This window comes from Lepisma saccharinum, chromosome 16 (assembly GCF_977018435.1).
Source record: "Lepisma saccharinum chromosome 16, izLepSacc3.1, whole genome shotgun sequence".
Classification (NCBI taxonomy): domain Eukaryota; kingdom Metazoa; phylum Arthropoda; class Insecta; order Zygentoma; family Lepismatidae; genus Lepisma; species Lepisma saccharinum.
The window spans coordinates 14,315,948-14,342,775 of NC_139244.1; the positions used below are offsets into that span (position 1 = coordinate 14,315,948).

Consider the following 26,828-nt stretch of genomic DNA (forward strand, 5'->3'; position numbering starts at 1 on the left):
TTATTGAAAGTACAATCACAAACACATATGGACAGGACACAAGCCCCACAGAGTATTATCACAGACAAATATATATTTGTCTGTGGTATTATACTGGTTCTGGGTCCAGGCGCCAGAGCCTCGTTAGTCGGCAAGAATGCAATTTCCGTGGAAGAGAGGGCATTTGAGTGCCTTTAAAAACGTCACCTTTTCACCCCTACACGTATAAAATTTATAATTTTAGGATTGTTATTTTCCTGGGGGCGTTCCCCCTTGCTCCCATTTCCGGACAACCACGGTCACGTAATGTGCTTGTGCAAATTAATTGAAACAAACCATGAATTTAGTAGTTTATTGTACAACACTCACATATGGGTCAATCCATATGAAGTCATACAACATGGTTGCTTGACCATTTTTAAAAAAGTTTATTTTTTGTATGATGTGAGCCTTATATGTTGACAGTTCAGAACCACTGTTATTTTATTTTTACTATCACCGATTTTCTCCATTCGTAAGCATCAGCGGCAACTTTTTTTGTCTCAGCTCTGGTAAGTCCTACGACAATGAGACAAAATCTGTGATGTTAAGCACATTATAGACTACAATTATATTTCTATGTAATTTTCTAAATATTATTCCTTCCTAATAAATTTTAAGTCAAAATTGTGTATTTTAATCGCTCAAAATAACATTTTCGGACTTTTTTTGGGGGGGGGGGGAACGCAGTTTGGCACTTGAATTTTTTTGTGCAAGTACCTGTGTACCAATAGAGTATGTCGAAATTATTTGAAGCTTGAGACTTTAATATTTTTTATCTACAGGGTGTAAACATGTACTTTTTGTTAAAAAAAAATCCAAGTTCAGGGTTAAATATCTCTGGTGGGCAGTTGTTTAAAAATCTGAAATTTGTACACAATACTGTACTCCATGATAAGTAACTTCAGTAAAAATTTTGAGTTTGAGATTCAATTAATTTAAAAGATACAAAACTCGTGAAAAATTCAATATTTTGCATTCATTAAATATGGCATGCCTAATTAATTTTGTTATTAACATTTTGTGCCAAAATTCTGCAAACTTTAATTTGAAATGTTAATCAACAACATTACAATCCTAAAATGGATCTACAATAAAGTATATATACGAGGGAGTGCTGAAAAGTAAAGCTTCCTACGTTTTTATTTTCTTTGTTACCTTGTAAACGAATTTTGGATTTTGAGCAACCATACGTTACACTTATAAGACTTTCCCGTTTCTCCATTGAAGGTTTCAAACTTCTATCGCCAGGGGGTACTGATCTATTGCGAGGAATATAGCATGTAACCATGCAATTTTGGTGAAGCGCCTGAAGTAGCGTGCAGTGATCGAGTTTCTAACCGCAGAAAATGTGCTACAAATTGACATTCATCTGAGACTGAAGGCATTTTATGTGGATGAATGTGTAGACATCAGGACTGTGCGTTCTTGAGTTTATCATGCTCTTAAAGAAACCCCCAGCTGAAAGAATCTCAGCTATGTGAGAGAATGGAGCGAAAGGCCACGAACTGCAACTGATGTAGGTCATCGGAATCGTATTCAGCTTGGGTTTTGTTTACGAGCATGAACAGACCAAGATCGCTGTGCCGGCTCCTATTTTCGCTTTCGCAAATTACCAATGGGCTGGACTTGGAGCCCCTTTCATATGCAAAGGATTGCTAGTGCTTTCTTTCGCCGATGGGAATCGGCCACTGTGCACATATGGGTTTACTATGATGACATTCTGATCGCCGGGTCCCCCGATGAACTGGAGTGAATAGTGCAGGAAGTTTGTGCCTCGACAGTGCGTGTGAATGTGAAGAAAAGTGTCCTTTCCCCAGTGCGCGCGCTTACATACTTGGGCCTCGAGGTGGATCTTGATGCGAACCGCATCACGGCGCCACACAAATACCTTCACATAGTGCAGTCGGTACCCAGCGCAATCTTGCATCTCCGGCGTGTGCGACAGGCTCTCGCAGGCTATATCGCTTGGGTAGGCCCAATCTTGAATCTTTCCTTGTGTTTGTGGCTTACGCCCTTGTCCAAATGGACCCGGATCTATGGAACTGGGCTCTTACTAGACTGCGATCAGCAAGACACACCCCGCGCCCTGTGTTTAAAAAAGAAGTGACCTACCGGTGTTTATACTCAGATGCAACACCTACGTCCATCGCCGCGGTGTGGGACAATCAAGAGGTTTTATTTCAGATGCTGCATTTACCCGAAGACTTAGTGTTTTATTATGAGTTTCTTGCAGCGTTGGGGGCATTACTGTACTCTTCCCCCCAACCTGCCTTGATACATGTGGATAACATTGCTGTGTACTACTCCTTGTTGCGTAGAATTTGTCATGTACCTCAATTGCTGCCTCTGGCAGACTATGTATTCAGACATTGTACTTTTTCATGTGTTTTTGTATATTCCGAATTTAATAAAGCAGATGGCCCATCGCGTGGCTCATCTGATCCCAGAACCGGCGCCAATGGCGAGGAGCCATTTGTGGCGTCCTTGTGACGTCACGGTGGCTTCCAAGCCAGTTGAGCTTGAGGTTCTGGAGGAATCAGATGGGTGCGCGATGCGCTTGATTGATCTTCAAATCGGTGATAGTAAAAATAAAATAACAGTGGTTCTGAACTGTCAACATATCAGGCTCACATCACACAAAAAATAAACTTTTTTTAAAAATGGTCAAGCAACCATGCTGTATGACTTCATATGATTGACCCATATACATGTACAAAACTCACCTACACGTACATTAGTAACGGATATGACCTTCTCTTTTTTTAAGCAGCATTTGGCATGGAGTCGACTAGTTTCGAACAGTCACTGTTGATTTTCGGATCCCTGTACCACACTTGAATGAGAGCCTGAATGAGCTTCTCCATAGTCATACAGTCCACAGCACGGAGGCGACTTTTGCATATAGCCCACAAATTCTCAATGGGATTTACGTCCGGAGAATTCCCTGGCCAATCAAGCACCTGTATTTGCTGCTCTGTCATGAATTTCTTCACCACTTTCGATGTGTGACAGGGGGCTAGGTCCTGCTGCAATATCCCAGTACCGTCAGGATACCTCGTTTTCAGCTCTGGAATGGCACACTTTCGTATAGGCCTAACCTCAATATATTGTTGTGAGCGCATCGTTCCTTCTATTGGATGCAGGCTTCCGACACCATAATAATTGAAACATCCCCAAAACATCTTCTTTTGTGGGTGCTTGACAGACTGATCGATGTGACAATCACGAAGCTTCTCTCCCTGCGACCTTCGAACATGCTGGCTTCGCTGACCCTGTACAAAGAAATGTCTTTCGTCGTTGAATAGGACTTTTTGCCACTGGTCTCTCGTCCATTCCTTATACTTTTTTGCCCATTTATACCGATTTCGTTTCATTGTTGTCGTTAAAAGCTGTTTCTTGACAGGTCTTCTGGCTTTTCGTCCGACCGCAATAAGGCGCCTGCGAACTGTAGAGGAACTAATTTTGATTCCTTTCTCCTGCAAATCCGTTTTCAGTGCGTCACTCGTTTTGCGGAGATCCTTTTTGCTTTGTCGAAGCAAGAAAGCATCATCTAGGGGTTTTCTTCTTCTTACGCCCACACTTTCCTTTACGTTTAGGAGAAACCGATCAGGTTTCCTCCTGCAACTTCATGACACGACTGACAGTTGTCAAACTCACACCAACCACTGACGCAATATCTCTATACGTTTTAGCTGCATGTTCGTGCAAAGTTACGATCTTCGTGCGTTTCCTAGGTGTCACATACGTCTCGACCTGCTGTCGAATCACATCTGGTGAGGTTTCTAAAAAATCTGCAATACTCCAGCTGCTTACGTCATGATTGCATCAGTCAATGAACACTACGGCGATCGGACAGGATTCTCAAATCTGATGCAATACAGTAACCTGACGTAATGATTGCATCAGCCAACAAAACAAATGATCTAACTGCCTTTCGTGTTTGTATCAAGAATTATTCAGTGTTCATTGCATGCCTATGTGAATTGTGATTGTGTTTTCTTTACAGGAGGGGAAATTTTGGATGTACTGGTCGTGAAGCGCTGTAATTGATGTAGGGGTTTAAATTAACCTGATAGATAGGAAAGCTAAGAAAGTGAAGTGTCTCTTGCCTATTTTGCATCCGAATCATGTCTGCATTTAAAAGTAGCACTGGTTTATCTTCTGTATGATGAACATGATCACACCATTTTATTAAAGTACATTCCAAAGGGGAAAATCTAACACAATGTTCTAAGAGCAGACTGGGTATTCGCGATTAAAATTACCACCTGAGCGCTAGTGTCGCTTCCAATATGGCCGCTCTATGTAGGATAGATCCAGTGATGCCAAAAGTAGGGAAATTTGAGGGTGAAGAGGGAAATTTAATGAGAAATAGCTCGTAACCGGATGTTCGAGGGGGACCAGACGAGTGCGCATGCTCCGCAGTAGCTCCGCCTTTAACACCGTCTATAAGACTGACCGGTCAAGGTCATCTATAACAGGGAGAAAGAAAGCTTACTGAAAAGTGTCACTGTTGCTAACTATTCATTTGAAAAAAGTACACACTGAAAAAAAATATTTTCGAACTTTTTAAAAGAATTAAACGAAAATGTGAGTTTAAATTTCCCTGTTTTTTTTGGTTGGAATTACTACCACAACACTTTTTCCTTGTCTTCTTCTAATACGTAGCGTAAAAGGTAGGCATGCGCATGTGCCAGTGCAACGTCATAACAATGACGTCAGACTTGAACTTAAATGTGGATCTTGAATCTTAAGGGCCAAACAACACGATTCAGGAGCTCGTGTTTTAAATGGCGGCGTAGCAACATCATTACTTAAAAACTTGAACGAAGAAAGAAGTAATTTATTGCGAAAGACTGCCCTCCAAAAATAGGCACAATAAAATTGGAAATAATTAATTTAAAACTAAAGATTGCCTCACATTCGGTACATTTTAAAATTGTATCAGAATTCTTAGGTGACAGATTAATCAACACACTTGAGCAACAAACTGTTTTGCAGCAATACATTCAAACCTCTCCTGCAACAAAGTGTTGTGGCAGCAATACATTCAAACCTCTCCTGCAACGAAGTGTTGTGGCAGCAATACATACCCGTTTCGTATCATTCCCACTAAATGCTTGCCACATGTGGAGAAATATTTCATTTTAAACTTTATTTCTACATATTTTCAAGGAGTTCTGCCACTATTTTGTGAAATAATGGTTAAATTTTAAAGAGCGTCTCCCATCAACCCAGAGTGTTGTGGCAGCAATGCATACTCGTTTCTTATCTTTTCCACAACATACATGCCATATGTTTTGAAATATCAGGTTTAAATTTCATATCTACACTCTTCAATGATTTCCGTCATTTCTTTTATTTTTCTATGTCGGATAAAATTTAATTTTAAAAACGTCTTCCTTCAATCCGCTCCTACAATGAAGTGTTGTGGCAGCAATACCCTATCCGTTTCGTATCTTTCAAAACTAAATGCATGCCACATGAAGAAAATATTTTATTTAAACATAATTTCTGCTTTTAAATGGATTTTCTCAAGGAATTATGCCATCAATTTGTGGAATAACAAATATTTACAAAGAGCGCCTTCCTTCAGACCACTTCAGCAACAAACTGTTGTGGCAGCAATACATTCAAACCTCTCCTGCAACAAAGTGTTGTGGCAGCAGTACATTCAAACCTCTCCTGCAACGAAGTGTTGTGGCAGCAATACATACCCGTTTCGTATCATTCCCACTAAATGCTTGCCACATGTGGAGAAATATTTCATTTTAAACTTTATTTCTACATATTTTCAAGGAGTTCTGCCACTATTTTGTGAAATAATGGTTAAATTTTAAAGAGCGTCTCCCATCAACCCAGAGTGTTGTGGCAGCAATGAATACTCGTTTCTTATCTTTTCCACAACATACATGCCATATGTTTTGAAATATCAGGTTTAAATTTCATATCTACACTCTTCAATGATTTCCGTCATTTCTTTTATTTTTCTATGTCGGATAAAATTTAATTTTAAAAACGTCTTCCTTCAAACCGCTCCTACAATGAAGTGTTGTGGCAGCAATACCCTATCCGTTTCGTATCTTTCAAAACTAAATGCATGCCACATGAAGAAAATATTTTATTTAAACAAAATTTCTGCTCTTAAATGGATTTTCTCAAGGAATTATGCCATCAATTTGTGGAATAACGAATATTTACAAAGAGCGGCTTCCTTCAGACCACTTCAGCAACAAACTGTTGTGGCAGCAATACATTCAAACATCTCCTGCAACAAACTGTTGTGGCAGCAATACATTCAAACCTCTCCTGCAACAAAGTGTTGTGGCAGCAATACATTCAAACCTCTCCTGCAACGAAGTGTTGTAGCAGCAATACATATCCGTTTCGTATCATTCCCACTAAATGCTTGCCACATGTGGAGAAATATTTAATTTTAAACTTTATTTCTACATATTTTCAAGGAGTTCTGCCACTATTTTGTGAAATAATGGTTAAATTTTAAAGAGCGTCTCCCATCAACCCAGAGTGTTGTGGCAGCAATGCATACTCGTTTCTTATCTTTTCCACAACATACATGCCATATGTTTTGAAATATCAGGTTTAAATTTCATATCTACACTCTTCAATGATTTCCGTCATTTCTTTTATTTTTCTATGTCGGATAAAATTTAATTTTAAAAACGTCTTCCTTCAATCCGCTCCTACAATGAAGTGTTGTGGCAGCAATACCCTATCCGTTTCGTATCTTTCAAAACTAAATGCATGCCACATGAAGAAAATATTTTATTTAAACATAATTTCTGCTTTTAAATGGATTTTCTCAAGGAATTATGCCATCAATTTGTGGAATAACAAATATTTACAAAGAGCGCCTTCCTTCAGACCACTTCAGCAACAAACTGTTGTGGCAGCAATACATTCAAACCTCTCCTGCAACAAAGTGTTGTGGCAGCAGTACATTCAAACCTCTCCTGCAACGAAGTGTTGTGGCAGCAATACATACCCGTTTCGTATCATTCCCACTAAATGCTTGCCACATGTGGAGAAATATTTCATTTTAAACTTTATTTCTACATATTTTCAAGGAGTTCTGCCACTATTTTGTGAAATAATGGTTAAACTTTAAAGAGCGTCTCCCATCAACCCAGAGTGTTGTGGCAGCAATGCATACTCGTTTCTTATCTTTTCCACAACATACATGCCATATGTTTTGAAATATCAGGTTTAAATTTCATATCTACACTCTTCAATGATTTCCGTCATTTCTTTTATTTTTCTATGTCGGATAAAATTTAATTTTAAAAACGTCTTCCTTCAAACCGCTCCTACAATGAAGTGTTGTGGCAGCAATACCCTATCCGTTTCGTATATTTCAAAACTAAATGCATGCCACATGAAGAAAATATTTTATTTAAACATAATTTCTGCTTTTAAATGGATTTTCTCAAGGAATTATGCCATCAATTTGTGGAATAACGAATATTTACAAAGAGCGGCTTCCTTCAGACCACTTCAGCAAAAAACTGTTGTGGCAGCAATACATTCAAACCTCTCCTGCAACAAACTGTTGTGGCAGCAATACATTCAAACCTCTCCTGCAACAAAGTGTTGTGGCAGCAATACATTCAAACCTCTCCTGCAACGAAGTGTTGTGGCAGCAATACATACCCGTTTCGTATCATTCCCACTAAATGCTTGCCACATGTGGAGAAATATTTCATTTTAAACTTTATTTCTACATATTTTCAAGGAGTTCTGCCACTATTTTGTGAAATAATGGTTAAATTTTAAAGAGCGTCTCCCATCAACCCAGAGTGTTGTGGCAGCAATGCATACTCGTTTCTTATCTTTTCCACAACATACATGCCATATGTTTTGAAATATCAGGTTTAAATTTCATATCTACACTCTTCAATGATTTCCGTCATTTCTTTTATTTTTCTATGTCGGATAAAATTTAATTTTAAAAACGTCTTCCTTCAAACCGCTCCTACAATGAAGTGTTGTGGCAGCAATACCCTATCCGTTTCGTATCTTTCAAAACTAAATGCATGCCACATGAAGAAAATATTTTATTTAAACATAATTTCTGCTTTTAAATGGATTTTCTCAAGGAATTATGCCATCAATTTGTGGAATAACGAATATTTACAAAGAGCGGCTTTCTTCATACCACTTCAGCAACAAACTGTTGTGGCAGCAATACATTCAAACCTCTCCTGCAACGAAGTGCTGTGGCAGCAATACATATCCGTTTCATATCTTTCCCACTAAATGTATGCCATGTGTGGACAAATAATTTATTTAAACTTTATTTCTACATTTTTTAAGGAATTCTGATATTATTTTGTGAAAGAATCGTATAAATTCTTATAAAGCATCTGCTTTCAACCGGAGTGTTGTGGCAGCAATATATAATTGTTTCTTGTCTTTCCCACAACATATGCCATATGGTCTGAAATATCTTGTCTAAACATAATTTCTATTCCTCTTAAGCATTTTCTCAAGTAATTAATCCATCTTGTTGTGGAAAATTACAGTGACGTCTGTCTCGTGGCCTCAAATTTGGCCAGGACATATTTTTTCAAAAGAATTTAAAATATAATGACAATTCACATGAATTACAAAAAAAAGGTATTTTTTTCTTCTAGACTAGAAAACTGGACTTACTCGTTTGAAAGAATGTAAAATGTAATGACAAATTACATGAATTACAAGAAAAACGGGTATTTATCTTCTTCTAAACTACAAACTGGACTTATTTTTTTGAAGAATTTAAAATATAATGACAATTCACATGATTACAAAATAAACAGGGGTATTGTTGTGAAACATACCTTTCTATGAACGTTGACTTCTGTTCTTCTGCTCAGCAAATTTTGTTATTACTTTTTCGTTGAAGCCTTCTTTGTTTGAAATGTATTCTATCTCTATTGTAAGCAAGTGCCAAAGCATTTGGTCTGTCTTGTCCCATTGCATTTCTTAAGCAGGTTTTAATATGCTTCAATGTGCTGAAACATCGTTCAGATTCAGCTGTTGCCACTGGAGTTATTAAAACTATGTTTGTAATTTTTACTGTTTCTGAAAAGGTACCCTCTAAATAATTTTAAATAAAAAAGGAATGCAATCTACTGATAAGAGTTTATGTTTTTCAACTCTTCACTACAATAAAGAACACGAAGTTCCCTCTTTAGTTTTCCCTCTTCTATGAAGGGATAATAAATCTGGGAAGATGCCTCTGTTTAAAGATTGTTCTCTTTCATTATGTCCTCGTAGAGCAAGTTCATGTCGACCACAGAATTTTAAGCAATCCATAATTCTATTTAATATATGCCTATTTTTCCGGACAAATTCATTGTGTCTTGTAATTGACAGCCTATGTCCTTCATCAATTTGTGTTCGAACATCAACCCTGCCAAACTCACTCAAACATAGCGAATGAAAGCCACCAAAACACTACAGAACAACACGCAAGATCGAACGCGACGCAACAGAGCTAGCCCTGAATCAGCACTCAAATCCATTGCACTCTTCCCTCCTCTCTGCTAGCATGTGACCTTCACTGTAGCATAGGTGGGTGTAGGCCACACCTTCCTTTGCGACGTGCCACGGAAAACGATAATTGACATCAATGCCGCTAGGAGCGCTGTCGTATCCATTGCAACAGACGATGACTTTTTTGGGGTAAAAATCACCTTTTAAAAGACTGTGTGATAGTTATGCGTTATGGTGATTGATAATTATGTGAATACGTCCGTTTTTCTTTAGGGGCCAAGCCCCGGAAAATTAGATAATTTTTAAAGAGCATATTTTTTCAAACCACTCCAGCAACAAACTGTTGTGGCAGCAATACATATCCGTTTCTTAACTTTTCTACTAAATGCATGTCACATGGGCAGAAATATTTTATTTAAACTTCATTTCTACATCTCCTAAGGGATTCCTCAAGGAATTCCATAACTATTTTGTGTCATAATGGTAAATTTTATAAAGCTCCTTCCTTCAACCCGAAGTGTTGTGGCAGCAGGTGCATATATCTAGCATATTTTGTATTGCTTCTCGACACTGTTAGCTAGTCGTGAAACTAAAGTCTATACTCAGGGCAAGATTTGAAGCAAAAAACTGTAACAACCGCCATATTAGCCAATTTCATTCATGAAGTTAATGTAGTGCGCATATTCAGTCATGAAATATTTTACTTATCACTGTCAATTCTTAATCCGTGTGAACAGGTACTAAAATTTTGGACATGTTAATTTAATTTGGACTGATGTGTGCAAGTACTGTCGGATTAAAAATTATAGATACTCAAGTTTCGACTCCAATTAAAAATTATCCAGTAGACCTACATAAAAATGAGTTACATCAAAATTTAGCTTATTCAATTCTGTTAATATATGGTAACCACATTTTTTTTTCAAGTATGCCTTACATTCTTAATCGTCGTGAGAACAAATAAAGTGCATTTTTTTGTTTTGCAAACCATTCATTCAATCGTGATGAAATTTTAGTACGGTGTAGGCAGAAAGGTTTTAAACAAAATTCTTAATTATCAGATTTCCAAAGTTTGTAAAAATAATGTTCTTATCAATTTTGCGAAACAACTTTTTCTTAGTATTGGGTGGTTGTACAAATACAATATTGATCTTGTTTGAAGTTGTTAACACCTGTTTTTAAAATCCATTATCATTGTCAATTGACACTGCGAAACTGATTTTATACAGTTTTTATTCATTAAATTAGGCACACACAGGAGATGTACTACATAGATTTTTGAGCGAAAGATGCATGCTTGACCAGGACTCAAACCTGGGTCTCTGGCATACTGTGCCATTGCTCTACAAATCAGACCTAATATTTATCAGTATACAATGAACAACCGTGCATTACAAAGAGTAAATCAGATAAATGACTTAGGAGTTACATTAAATAATAAATTATCTTTTGGAACACACATTGATCAGATTTGTAATGATGCTTACAGAACGTTAGGGTTTCTAATTAGAAGTTCACAAGACATGCATAATGAAAGAGCTCTGACAAGCCTTTTTAATTGCCTTGTTCGAACCAAATTAGAATACGCAAGTGTAGTCTGGTCACCCCACACTCAATGTAATAGCAAAAAAATAGAAATAATTCAGAAGAAATTTGTGCGTTACTTATATTACAAAAAACACAAAAGATCATCTTTTCAGGATCAGGTATCATATAAACAATTACTCAGAGAATTCAATGTTACACCTCTGTACGAAAGGAGAGTAGTATCTCATCAATTATTTTTATATAAGTTAGTCAACGGGCTGGTTGACAGTCCAAGTCTCCTCCAAACATTAAAATTTAATGCTAAGAAGGACATGTTGCGGTTCAGGCAGCCTTTTTATTACAGTAAATCCAACTCAACAGAACACCAGAATTCCCCCATTCTAAGACTATGTATTAAACATAATGAAATAGTCAGAAACGGTGGAGACTTGGATTTTGCTATGCCATTCATGCAATTCCTGTCTGTCCTTCGAAGAAAATCATGAATCATGAATAAATAATAAATAATTATAGATGTTTTCTGTGTATATGGGTATGTTTATAAATACAATTTGCTTGTATGTGTGTATATTTGTTTATATATGAGTATTTGCATGTGCATAGTTATAAATGCCTCAGTCTGTATATAGATATGTACCTTGTTCTACCTCAGTGAATACCACTTTTGGATTTATGTTCTCTAGAATACCTATGCTGGTGTCTTTTTTATGAAACCATTATTGTAGTTTTGCTCTCCTTTTTCTTCTATTGTTATTGTATTGTATTGTATTGTTGGAATTATAATTTTTTAATTGTTTAAAATATGTATATATGTAAGCCTATTGTAATTGGAGCGAAAGCTCTGTTATAGGTGTAATAAATAATAATAATAATAATAATAATAAACAACTGAGCTACCAAGCCAGCCTGGCATCGCCTGAGTTATCGCTGTTGCTGTTTTGCCTGTGTACAGTGTTTCAAAGGCAACAGATCCCATTGCAGTAGCTCTTGCAAAGACGAATACACACAGGTAAAACAGCAAAAAATCAGGTGATGCCAGGCCGGTAGAGCAATTGCATGGTATGCTGGAGACAGGGTTCTTTGAGTCCTGCCTTTTTTACTGAAAAATCTACGTAATTTTTATTCAAGATGTAGTCACGGACACTGCCGGCTTGTAACGATTCCATTGAAAGTCTATGTATTCATTACAAGCCAGCAGTATCCGTGACTGTACATGTAACATTGTAATACCGCTCACAGTGACCCCCGCAGTTTTAACAACTCAATCTATAATGGCACCAAGGCAGCCAAACACAAACATAGAACTTCTTGTGGACATACCTAGGTAGCACATGAAATGTAAACTCCGTTAAATTATCCAGTTACACCCCCTCTCACTTAATCTTGATGAATGTACAGAACCACTAAGGTTTCTTGGCAATTATATTCTTATATGACAGAAAATTTAATGATGTTTATAATTGAACTTTTGTAAGAGGTGCGCATCATTCTTTTCCCTTTAACATAAATTATAATCTACTGTGCTGTCATTCATTGTTAATAATGTGCAGTAAACTTGTGCATGAAACAGTATGTAATTGAGATATTTGTTGAAAATATGTGCATTTGTCACTATTTAAAAAAATATTAATTAAGTACTTACATACATGACTGAAGTGTGCCACTTGTCAAGTTACACAAACAAGCTCCTGTGACCAAGTATTTCCCTGCAGAGACCTTCACAAAGATTAGCCTTTGTCAGAAAAGTAACAGGAGTGATTTTTTTTTCAAACTATGATACTGAAAGGTGCACAATGGATGTTATTTAGTCACCTTATAGGTGTTGTGAATATAAATGAGCTTGGAAGTGGCTCTGCATTTACAATGCCTTTGATGAGTTTGGCTTTAATGACTTCAAATTCCATATTTGTATATAAGAATTGGTGTTGCTTGTATAAAAATATCAACACAATGTCTCTGTAAAATTCATGATATTACATTTTGATTTGATCAAGTTAAGAGAGTTTCTCTGCTAAGTATAACTTTTTAAAAATTGATTGATATGTTGTTTTAAGTCCACTTTATGCACAGTAAGGCTAATCGGGACTGGACCTACAGTTTAAAGTGGAATCCGAACCACTTGTGCCTCCACCGGGTATCGACCCGGGACCCCTAACTTTTTAAAAATAAAAGCTGATTAGTATTCATCAAGATATTCCATCAATCCAAAAGATGGCTGTGTCATCATACATGCTGAGAAGCACGTATTGCTTCTGAAACCTCCAGAAATGCTCGTAGTTGAGTATAGATATCAGAAGGGATTACTTTGACAGGACCAAAGGATCATTAGTTGGAGAGTTCATTATATGTATAATTACTTTATAAAATCAGTCCTGGAACTTTTATGGAAAAGGGTATATGTTCCATAAGAAATCACTGCTTGTCAAATGAATGGAATTATTGCACACCTTACTGAGCAGCTTTATTTTAACATACATTTTAGAAATGGTGACAAAAAATTACTATTATCCCATCATATAGTATATCAAGGATAAATTGTGATAGTGTGTGAATTAATGTGAACAATTTGCAAAACAAGCATTGCAATTGTAGCTCAATTTTAATTATATCATAATCAGTTTCAGCTGGTACATATGCAGCATACAAACTCCATAACAACCATGCTTTCATGTGACACTTGTTGCACACTTTCGCCGCTCAGTCACTAATATTCAATCAAGTTACTGCACAAATATAACAATAAGCAGAGTTACCCTTGCACCTTGTGTGTCATGAACACACATAGTTGGATGCAGAAGAGTTATATGCTGGTCACATTTAGACCCCAAAATACACATTTATTTGAATTTGGATGAACCACAGAGCTACTTCATGCAGCAACAAGGCTGGAAAAATACAGACTTTAGACCACTGTTCCTTGGACTCCTGTTTGGCAGCCAGACACCCTAACTGGACCACTATGGCTCGATTTGAGAATAAATGCATGGAAAATACTGAGGCAACACATTTGTTGCAGAATACACACTTGATAAAGATTTTCATAGCATCTTACTATGTCCTGCACTTTTTGAATTTCATTTGTGAAAAAAAATTGTGGAATTTCAATTTTACATTTTTCCACATTTTGTCTCCTTTCACTTTTGTCCCCTGAAAAATGTAAAATCTAGATTCCACCGAACATACAAAATGTTTGAAGAGCCACAGTGATGAATAACTTAAGAAGAAACATTTGAATGATAAGAAATCCAATGTTCATTACCAAAATTCAAAGTCGTGTATTACAATGACAGCATTGAAAATGCTAAAAATTCTAGTTGTGTAAAAATGAAGTAGTTTTCAAATTCATAAAAGGTATTAGAGAAGTTCTGAGGTATCTCCAAAGAACAGTCTTTCCAAGCAATACATCTAACATTTTTCTATTTCTAATAAGAGAAATTCATAATTTATGGGCATTGCAACCATATTTTGGACTATTGGTAATACCAATGCCCTACAATTTGTTTCACATTGAATGAGAAAGAATTGATGATGTCAGTCTTTCTCGCGCGTTCCTCACCCTGGCATCAATTACAAAGGGATCTAAGTGGTTCATTAGATCCAGTAGTTGACAACTAATTTAAAATTCCATGTCATTCACATGAAAAATCAGCTTCAATTCTTTGCCCAATACACAGCCCTTGTATTCAGAAATCTGATTAGTCCAGAAACATGTATATTGCAACACACTGTAGATTACAACACCACTTATATCTTAACCACAAAATGATTCCCCGAGCTCTGATAACCACTTTTACATTAAATATTTATTTACTCATTCATTTGTGAGAAACTGTAATGGCAAGCAAATGAGACGATACAATATTGAATGGAATTATTTCAACAACTTACTTTCATGCTGTATGACAGTATTTTCTTCTTAAAAACAAGTTTGTTTCAAACATACAGTAGGTGCTATAGGTTTCATCTCTCAAAGTATGTGAATATGAATATCAATTAAATAAGGTTTATAAATAAACAATATTAATAAGATTAACACTACCACCAAGTTTGTGGAACACAAAGGTGTCTCTTAGGAGAAGATACCTGAGTACCTCATGTGTACATTTCCTTAGGGATTCCAGGTCTGCACTTATACATGTCATTCTGCTCTTAAGAACAATCAAATAAATCCTTCAAATCAAGAAATATTAACATTTATTACATTTTTTAAAAAAAATACTACAAGCAATTTTAAAACATGATAAAAATGTATTCCTCTTCCAAAGATATCTTTGTCGAGTTGTACCAGGAGTATGGTTTGGTGTGAGTGCAATTCTTCATGAATCCAATACTGAAATAAAAAGTTAAAAAACTTTAAAATCCAAACCACATAAATACATTACATGTAATTTTTCTTAGAACACGTCACCTTATGGCATGTACAGTCACTGACACTTCTGGGTTATAACAATTCCATTAACTTTCAATGGAATCGTTACAACCCAGAAGTGTCCATGACTGTACAAACACTTGAAGGTTCTATACAGTCTATTATCTATTCAATGAATCAGTATGTACAAATAATTTTGTTGACCTTAGATTCAGAGCTTGAGTTACTTGTCTTTAGAGTGAAATATACAGCAGAGGGAAAGAAACAATACAGGAGGTATGGTGAAATCAAGAACAGCATATGTTTGCGATTGCCGTAACTGCTTCATCATACTGATACTGTACGAATTTCTTGTGAATCCTTATATTTGACGAATACACATGATTGTATACACACAATAACAAATACAACTAAATTGTGTTCGCGCAACACACATGCACGTCTTAGTTGAATGTTTGACTGCAGCCGAATGAGTGTCTTGAGGCAGTGTTGCCAATTGTACATGCTGCTTCACTGGCATGCTGCAAGTCCCACTAAAACCTGAACATAAAAACGCAATATCATCATCATGGCAAGAAATACACTAAAATGAAAGTAATACTTTTGGTTGATTGATTGATTTAGTTTATTTTACTTCGTGTTTTGTGCCTCTTGGCTAATTTGCGAAGAGGTGGATGAGTGATGAAATGGATATTCACAAACAACCAAGCCCGAGCGGGATTTGAACCCGGGACCCTTGGCATCGCAGCTAACCACTCGGCCACAGGGTCCAGCAGTAATACTTTTGGTAATACTTATGCACAATAATAAAAACATATCTAGTAGAGCAGGCATGTTTCCTTGTCTGGGTGATTATTACAATGCAAAAATGTAATATAACAATATACATTGATTAAATGTAAGCTTAATGGATATGGATTGAATATAAAAATATAAATTCCATTTAAATCTTTGTCTACAACAACAGAAAGGGATTAGCTTCTACAAATGTTGAGAAAGCCCTCTTCAACACAAACTGAGTCTCATTTAATTTTATACAAAAAAAGAATCTAAATGGCCTGCCATTACTTTGCCCATCCTCACATAAAACTGCATATTACTTGATAAGTGCCATCAACAAATGAAATATCAGAGCACTTTTGACATATTTTTCACACATCAAAGGTGGATGACATTGGTTGGAAATTGCCATCACACCATGCTTTGAGATCTTTTACAAATTCTTCAAAAGACCCAAATTCGGCTTGTAGATCTTTACTTTAAACTGCCTGCTACAAAGAATCATGTCAGAGAGTTCTTTCATTATTTTTAATATCCTTGCAGGTAGCTTTAACAGAGAATTTAGAGCCATGTAGAAATACAGCTTGCAGCAAATATGGAAGGAAGACATCAATTTCATTAAACATAAAGACTTCCAGAAATAACAGAAGGAAGCAAGAAATGTTACACAGAAAAGGAAGACAGGCTAAAGAAACACAAGAAAAACCAAATGCTGCATATAGCCACAGGAATAATTGACCAAACAACACTGCTAATAACAGATCTTCACCTTTGTTAATCCTATATATGGGATACATATATGAAGAGATGAAATCCAATTCTTGAGATATGCGGAGGCAGCTAAGGCTTTGAAACACTAACTTAGTCATAAAATTTATTGTGTGAGGGTTAACTGGGGAGTAATAGAATTCAGTATCATTTGTGTCGAATGAATCATTGGAATAGTTCAAACAGGTAATGAGGGCACCTAGGGAAGCTATATTCATCTGCTTTGCACTAGAAAATATGAGAACAAATTAGGTACATCATTTTATCTCAGGGCTCAAGGATTTCAATGAACAGCAAATTATTTACAATGAAAATGATGAATTTTTAGGTTTTGTTTAATTGATCTCCTCTGAAAAGATCTATTTGGAGTGAGATCAACACCTCCATCTCTTCCACTTATCAGTAGTCATGTATCTACAATTTACTAATTTGACATTGAATACCAATGCGACACAAACTTCTCACGTCTCATGATTGCTATGTAATCTATGGAATGTATGCATACTACACAATCTGTCAAAAGCTATCTTAAGTAATTTTTCACATGAGTATGACTAATAGAGCTGAGCCAATACCACTTTGAACAGATATCCGCATCCAAACAAAAGTTCTTGGGTTACCAGCTAGGTTAAGCTGATGTTGGCTTCCAACGTTTCAAGCGTATACATTGCTCTCATCATTAGGGAATATAGAAATGGAGGCCAGTGTAGGGTAATCCAAGAACACTTGTTTGAATCACGTCACCAGGAAAGCTACAATTCCTAGATATCCACATCGATGCCAAAGCTCTTACTGATTCCCAAGATACCAATGCTTTAAAATTGTAGCAATTAAAGGCTGTTCAAAATGTTGATCAATATTAGTGGGTTAGTTCTCCACTCCAATTACAAGCACCAGTTTATCAGAGTTTTGTCTAAAATTATTGAAGAATTACATCAGGCTTTCAAGTAATCACAGTTTTCACACAGATTATTGGTGAAGTATAAAGTTCATAATTTAAATAATTTTCAAGATAATTAGATAATGCCATAAGTGTTACATGGCATTCTTGCAGAAAACCATGCAAGACCAAATGTTGGAAAAGTATCGGCCAGTATTAGTGAATAAAATACTTTATGATACCGATACATTAGCATTGGGATTGGCTCAGCCCTACTTATTACTTAGCTATAGTTGTTTAGATTGGTGACACTGGTAAAAAGGTAGGCTCCATCCGGAAATCCTCCACCCTCGAATTCTACCACATTTCAAATCTTTTTGTCCAAAATGTAGTTTCTTAAGAAAGGGTGTTTTTAACTAGCGCGGAAGGAAATTTTTCGAGATCTACGTGCTACGAAACTTGCATTTTTTTAATATTAAAATTCCTTACATACATAACGTCATTATGGTTTTTCAGGGCTTCCATCATGGATTCAGTCACATTTATTTTTCTTCCTATGACTGACTTGTGGAATGGTATAATTTGCGATATTTAATTTTTTGGTACCTTGAGTGAATTGTCGAAAAATAGTGTTGGGCAGGTTCTATAGAAAAAGGTGGGGCTGCGGAAGTAGTAGGGGGTGGTAGGTTGATTAGCCCAGGGTCGGAGCCTGGAATCTGTGGCCAATTTTTATGGTTTAGGCCTGAAAAAGCGACTGTTATATATCTATCAGTACGGGTGCGGGTGGCTGCTACGAAACTGACATGGCCGCAAGTAGACTTCCAGCTTGCAACTTTAAACGGCTTTATACTCGTAAATATTTGTTTCCACGCTACAGAATTTTCTTTTCAACAATATGCAACACACAATCTTGCTAAAAATATTTCACTACTGAAATCGAGGGTGCAGGATTTCCGGATGGACCCAAAAGGTATATATGGAGTAAAATATGGAATACTGTTGACTTTTGGTCACACATGCAACTAGTATGGAAGTTGTGCAAAGTGATCTGAATACGAAGAGCAGAAAATTCAATAAAATATATAAAATTCAAACTATGAATGTTGAGACTTACCATATGAGTTTATTCTTGACACACGGTAATGTTCTGTGAAGATGGAAATACCATATTCCAACTTAAAGTTGTCTACTGCATGTGGGAGAACACCTGTAAATTATGAAATTTGCATAAGCATTGTTGACATAGATTTATTTGAGTGGTAAGACAAACAGATTTGTATGACAATTTTCATCCATCTTGGCAAGCTTTGTGTGTAATAAATGAAAGATGAAAATTTAACAATCATGGCAAAAATTATTCCTACATACAAATTATATGCTGGATTACACACTAACAGCATTTTATGAAGAAAAACTCATAATGCAGAAAATTGTAAAATTCTGGAAAATATTAAGTAATTTATTGTTTTATTGGGATTTAGAAAAATTTCTTCACATGACATAATTTGCAATAGCAACTACATACATCTCATTGCACAATAAAAAAAAAATCCTCATTTCTATAAAGTAGAACCTTGTACTTACAGCCATTGTATATTCACAAACTGACAATGGTTCATACAGTGTCTAGAAGAATAAATACTCAAAGCAAATTCTACATAATTGAAAAAGATAAGTACATTAGTTTATACAAAATTTATTTTCCGAACTGCATGGCACAGTGGTAGCATCGTCGCTTTGTAATCAAAGGGAGGCACATAGTGGTTCGGATCCCACTTTAAACTGTAGGTCAAGTCCCGATTAGCCTTACTGTACTTAAAGTGGACTTAAAACACCAAATCAATCAATCAAACTGTCATATAAGGCAACAGATCACTATTTCAAAGCATTTACCTGAATCGGTTAATTGTTATACCATTGCTTCTTACAAGTAGACTAGATATGGGACAAAATAAAATTTGAAGGAACATAGAAACAAGCAATCAAAGCTTTAACTAATTTTTCTCTCAACAATAACAACCAAGACAAACTCCCCTTCAGTGAGACTGACAAATCCTCCATGAGACAGTTTTGAATTATATTAATGAATAATTAAAAGTTTAGTAGAAATTATTGAAGTTGCACACACAATTCACAGAAAATAATGCTGAACATTTCTATATTGAGCACCCAGCTGTGTTTAAATTCACTTATTTCCTCCTCCCAGAAATTTTACTCATGGGCGAGTCGAGGCCTACACTTTCTGTATAGCTAGTTTAGTCTTGCAGTTGTTATCATAGCTACAGAATTGAGCGAAGCAAATTGTCTGTTAGGCAGATAAAAACTCAAGTGTACAATACTGTACAGAAAAAAAAACTTTCATTATGAAGCTGTGGGAAAACTGTGCTAACGGAAAATTAAAAATAAAACCTAAGAAAAAAAGACAAACATAATGAAATAGTGTGAGAGTGGTTTGTCTCTGCCAGAGGAAAAAAAAATCACCACATACTGGGTCCCATGTTACAGTAATATGCTAAAAATGCCACTCAAAAAATGGGTAAGACTGAATTCAAAGCATGTAATGGATGGTTGGACATGTTTTGCAAAAATAGACCATTATTGAACAGCATTAATTTGCCTTACAGCAGAATGATTTGGATATGCTTAGTGTGGTTTCTCAGGCTAAAAGCATTTGCGGAAAGTCAAGCAGCCAAGAATCTAAAATGTGTGCAGAAAATCCTGTTTCGCTACTGGTAAAAAAAATTGTTGTGTGCTATTCAGTGCAATGTTAGCATTTGCGAATAAATACTGTATGGGAATATAGCACTTATTTAAGGTAAGACTGCAGAATATGGGCTGCTTAGGAGGAACACGGTTCATAATTTTTTGGTAACGTTTTGTAGTTAGTAATTGGGAAAAGGAAGTTTTAAGGTGCGGAAATTTTTTTTTTTAAAAAAAAAAAACAACAGAAAAACGTGTCCAGGTTGGGTGGTATTGAAATCGTAGCAACGAAGGAAAAGGCATATTCCTGCACAAATCTAGTGAAAGCAAAAAATGCCTATGTTGTTAGGTAGCTAGGTTTAGTTCTCTTAGCCTAAATAATAATTAGTCATTGTATTTATGCTAATGAAACCTAACCTACCAGGCCTAACCTAACCTTGTATGCATTCCTCGAAGAAATAATGAAAGAAACTGTGCGTAAGCAATATGGACACGAACGAATGGAGATATGCATTGCTTTTAGTAGCAGGAAAAACATTTTTCATTGTATTTATGCTATTGGAACCCAACCTAACAGGCCTAACCTAACCTTGTAAGCATTCCTCGTCTGAAATAATGAAAGAAACTGCGTCTGTGGGTGGAATCCGGAGCGACAAATCAACTCGAATGCCGTGAAACGAAAGGTCTCACTTATCGCACAACACTTGAGCGTGTAAACAATATAGACGTGAACAAATGGAGAAATGCATTGATTTCAGTAGCAGGAAAAACATTTTTTATGTGCAATAATATAATATAATAGTAATCGTAAAAGGAACACCGGAAAATGGAAGTAGAAGGTACGTACTTTCAGGGGATATAAATGTTGTTCGTCTATTTAGAGGAAAAAAGCAGCCCATGTTCTGCAGTGAGACCCTTATTTAATGTAATCTCAGTTTTTATATATAAGTATACTGGTCCCTTCTGATTCAATTTAAGGTGTGTCCCACTGTATTTTCAATAAGTAAGGCTTAAGGTAGGCAAACACAAAGAATAGTTTCACCACTATATTTTCATGAAACATCAACACATACGAAGTCCAAATATGCATGGAATTGTAACTGTCATCAAGCTGAACCCACAATATGAAATAAACAAGTTAAAAATTACAAACCCCATGAAATCAAATTAATTTGCTAACATAAAATATCTAATAACATAAAACTATTATATCTCATGGTAAAAATCATGCCTAAAAATAAAATCTGATAGTGTTTCAGGGTCTTGAGAGGTTTATTAGGTCCAGTTGATTTGCTATATTTTACTTCACTTCTTGTGTCACTTGTGAAGATGGGGATGACTGATGATTTGATGAATGGACACTGATAAACATTCATGCCCAGGCCAGGATTCGAACCCCGGACCCCTGGCATCGTAGTGTGATGTGCTAATCACTCAGCCATGGGAGCCGGCCCTTTAGATCCAGTGGTTGACAACTAGTTTAAATTGTTCTATTTGTCAACAATCCTAGACATAATCGAACTATTACCACAGAGAAATTAAATTTATAAATTTAATTTCTCTGTGCCATTACTCTTCATTATTATACCAAGATTTGAAAGGTGCATATCAATTACAGCAAAATAAAGATATTTTTCAGGTGTTTTTGGTATTTTCACCAGGTGGTAAAAGCTAGCTTTTGACCTATTTTCACCAGACTTTAAGCTGCATGTGTATGATCTGCAACCTGGCCTAGCCTAATGCACATATGTGTGTATTCTTTAGTTGTTGATGTGTGTGAAGTTTACGGCAGTGTGTATTTACTTTTCGTGCAGGAGACAAGTACTTTTTTCTGCATGCCATGAAGTTGGAAAAATACCGCAAGGTGTTCGCATGTGGACTGGTGCTGCTACTATGTCACATGACATAAGTATGAAAGGGTATGATGTTCTTAATGCTTTCATTGCTAGGTTAGGCAGGTTAGGTTTATGGCTATTAGCATTAAAATTATTTCGGTAAATACTTCTGGTAACACTTTACTATACCGGAGACGGATTTCTTCAAATTTACAGGAGAAAGTACTTACGCAAATCATTTTCTGTAGTGTTGTTGATGTTCGGGAATGTAGTTTTGATCCATTTTAATGCGAATGCATGTGGTTTTCTACGAAAATCTATTTCCGATGCGCTATTGCTGCTGCCGCCATGATGTTGCTAACGTACTATTCTGCATTCCGGAACACTTATTTAGGTGAAATAATGTAATTTGTAACGAAAATAATGTATATTTCTTACATTTATGAGTACTTACTGTTCTTGTTTATTTCCACACACAACATGGCGATAGCTTACCCTTGATTGTTCGTTGTGCCAGTGTTTTGTCGATTTGGAGTGTGCATGCAGTGTTGCAAGCTCCTTTACCGAAAAATACCTACTTTCGGGCCGGATTTCAAAGTATGCTCAAATAAAAAAAAAATTACAAAATTATTTTAAAAAAACCTCAGGAACAAACCATTGACGTTATGTTAGGTTAGGTAAGGCAAGCATAGTTTAATTTTTTATAAAAAAATTGAAAGCACTTTAGGAATTTTAAATTAACTTTTTTACTTACTTACGGGGACGAGGTATGCCTACTAGGTTAGGTTAGGCCTGTTAGGTTAGGTTCCATTAGCACTCCTTTCGTTCAATTTAGCATATACGGAAAACATCGGCTTGTAGCAGCAGCAATATCGCGTATTGTGCTCTCGTGCAGAAAGCAAATGACGGCAGCAGCAACAGCGCGTCGGAAATAGATTTTCGTAGAAAACCACATGCATTCGCATTAAAATGGATCAAAACTACATTCCCGAACATCAACAACGCTACAGAAAATGAATTCCGTAAGTACTTTCTCCTGTAAATTTGAAGGAATCCGTCTCAGGTATAGTAAAGTGTTACCAAAATATAATTAGCCTTCGAAAACGCGTGAGTGAATAAGTCAAACAGATTAGGATAGATGGAATAGTAGGCTATATCCGCACTGCAATGTACACTAGAAAATAAAACGTTGATATTATACAAAAATAATAATAGTATTACTCACTTATATTCGAGGACCTGCAAAGTAAATAAAACTTTGATATAATGCAAAAAAGAATAGTAGTACTCACTTATATTTTAGGTCCAGCAAGTATTTTATGTTATTTTTTCCTGAACGATCGTTGATTCTTCGTGTAAATTCCTCTTCTCTAATCAACGTGGAGCTCCAATTCCGAAAAAAAGACTTCTTTCTTGTTGTTTATTACCGGCTTTTACCTCAAACAAAACACATGTGAAGTTCAAAGATTCATTTACAGCAAGGCAGTACGTCATTAATGCAAACCAGTACGTCATTAATGTGTCCACCAATGAACAACGAGTTCGCGTCAACCAATCGGATAGCTTAAAACTGGTGTGGCAGCAATCACTACCTACGCTTACGATGCTATGGACGTTAATATGAAAAGGGAAAAGTGGAGATTATTTTACAAGGAAATAGGGTGTCAGCTGCGTAGCATATGGTTGCACAGTTCGATCGGGAACAAATTTATTGAGTCAAGTATCACTTCGTAGGTTTCCGAAGAACGTAGAGAGAGGAAACCTGTTAATACTTTACAAGCAGAACGAGAAAGGATTGGTACCCGGAAAGGGTTTTTACGACTTTCATTTTGTTACAATGATGTTGATCGCTTATCTGCGTATTGTGTTGTGGTGAAAAGCATGCATATTAGTGAGGTTTCAAACCGAAGCGACACGCGACAGCAGTGGTTCATATCGTAGTGACAAGCGACACAGGCCCATTTTATAAATAAGCATTTACGCTCATGGGAAATCAAGCCTCAGGCGGCACAAAACACACCATTGGGAATCTGAGCGACACGTGCAGCTTGTCGTGTCGCTTCCGTTCGAAAAATGTCATTGATCACTGAGGATTCACTTTTAAGTGGCACAGAGATTACACACCGAAGCGACAAGCAACGGCCATGAACGTCCGCAGGATTTTTTCCAGGGAGGGGCAACGAAGTTATTTTTCCAGGGGGACAAACAAGGCGCATTTTCTCCAAAAATAGTGTTGTTCCTAAAAAAAAATCATTGCTTAAATTTGAATTTATGATGTTCATGCAATAATTAACACATATTATTGTAGCTAAAAAAATTATATATGTGAAATACATAATTTTTGGTTGACTTTCATTTTTCTGGGGGGGGCACGGACCCCCTTGCATCCCCTTCCGGACGCCAATTGCAACGGCCCCTTTACTCTAAAGGAAACAATTCACCTCGCATACGAGTACAACAGACCAAGGCGACACGATGCATGGTACTGAGAAAACAGTTTAGTCCAAGCGACACGTGCATTTTCGAATTGGTTCGAAAGGGAGCTTTCAGAGTGCAGCGATACGTGTCTCTTGGAAACCAACATTCAAAAATAAACAACACCTTCCGAATTAAACCGACACGACAAATTGCAGGTGTCGCTTGTCGCTTTCATGTCGCTCGGACTGGGCTGTTTTATCAATACCGTGCATTGTGTTGCCAAGGCCTGTTATTTGCTCAAGCGTGACTGGTAAATGGTTTGCTTTAGATCGAATGCTTCTGTACGAAATCCCGATATCGCTTGTCGCTTCAGTCTGAAAACTCTCTTGTTGCTTGAAGTAAATTCGTGCAAGTGAAGTGCCATATCATAGGTTTTCCCTAAATCGCACAGGCGGAAAGGCGACGTTGAAAGCACATATATTTACTAGCATTTGTTATGTGTCATTTCATTACTTCTGCAGATTTGTTGGCAAAGATTCACTTAAGCATACTTTCTAATATAATAATATCACTAGTTTTATAGAATTATCTTTCCCTCACTTTTCCATTTACAAAATAATTGAATACCTAAACGTTCGTCGTGCGTGTACATGAGATACTTGTATGTACGTAGTGTGCTATACAACTGGCGGCCACAAAGACACGTCATATTTTAATAATCTGCTCTGCAGTTGATCATCAGACGGATTCTAGACGTCCACTCCTTCATAGTAGAACTGTAACAAATACCTTTCTTGACTATCGTCGCACAATTGATGAAAGCAATCGCTCATTTCTTACTTCGTATACCGGTGAATCTGCACTGGCAACAACGGGGACTGGCCTAAACCGGAAGTTCCGGGGGGACCGGGCAAGACCTCACCAATGTTTATGTTTACATTTTTAAGAGGGAGGTGGAGTTTGGCGAAGGTCGCCGTGGAAAGTGCTTAAATTTAACATGGGCTTTTTTGCATTTTGTTGAATATAACGTTTTAGGACAAAAATTTGCCGGAAAACACGCAGTAGATGTGAACTTACTTTATGAAACTTTGAGTACATGACACATTTATGCAATTTCAGTCCGATAAATGTGCACAAATTCCATTATTTTTTTTCAATTTCCCATAAGGAAATACGTAAATAAGCACAGAATGGTTATAGGATTTGTGGGTAGCACCAACGAAAATGGCCATTATGATGCATACTAACGTAATGCTCAATCCTTTTATGACTAAGCTAGGGAGGGCTTTTCTTTTAAAAATCACTTGCACAGCCCAAAATGATTGTTTAAAAATGTCATATATTATCGACGGCGAAAGATACGGCCGCTTCAGCCGAATTTCATTCATCATAGTTCGACACTTGGCCACTAGATGCCTCTGTTGCAAAATTGCCCCAGGCTGACGGTGAGGGCTAGTACGCGCGGGTGTTTGAATCCTCTGCACAGCTGGGTTCCGTCCCCTCGTCAGAAGGTCCCGTAGCTGTCACAGCTTGATTTATTGCCTCTTCCCAGGCAAGAAACCAAGAAAGCAGGAAGGCCATGAGTTTGTGTATGTTTGATTGTAGAGAAGCAGAGCATATTTACCATGAATTGGAACCAGTGACACAGTAACTTTATCTCGATCTTACCGCGAAGGACGTATTTAGGGGGGTCCAGGTGTCCCAACGTCCCCCGAAAGATTTACCAAGTACAAAAAAATTAAATAATGAGATCATAAAACTTCAATTAAGTAATGAAAATAAGGTGGTTGTTTAATCGCAAATTGTTTATTTCCGCAAAAATATTGGAAGCAATACGACTTTGAATGACAGTACCAAAGAAGATTTATGCAAGAATTATTACTACTTATAATAACATGCAAAATATTACCAGGAATTTTACTTTCGTCAACTGTATCTAACATCATTTTGTCATACTCAATAAATATTATATTCTTTATCTATTTGACATTAATTTCCTTGCCAGGGCAGT

The 26,828-nt window shown here is 36.6% G+C and overlaps 1 long non-coding RNA gene across 1 annotated transcript; it reads right to left on the bottom strand.

Annotated features, from left to right (window-relative positions):
- Positions 1 to 15,238: 15,238 nt before the first annotated feature.
- Positions 15,239 to 23,837, bottom strand: LOC145999931 (uncharacterized). The gene is made up of 3 exons (XR_014443447.1): positions 23,692 to 23,837; positions 18,979 to 19,071; positions 15,239 to 15,397 (listed from the first exon to the last, which is right to left on the bottom strand). It is a non-coding gene; the product is annotated as an uncharacterized LOC145999931 (long non-coding RNA).
- Between the last annotated feature and the right edge of the window lie 2,991 nt (positions 23,838 to 26,828).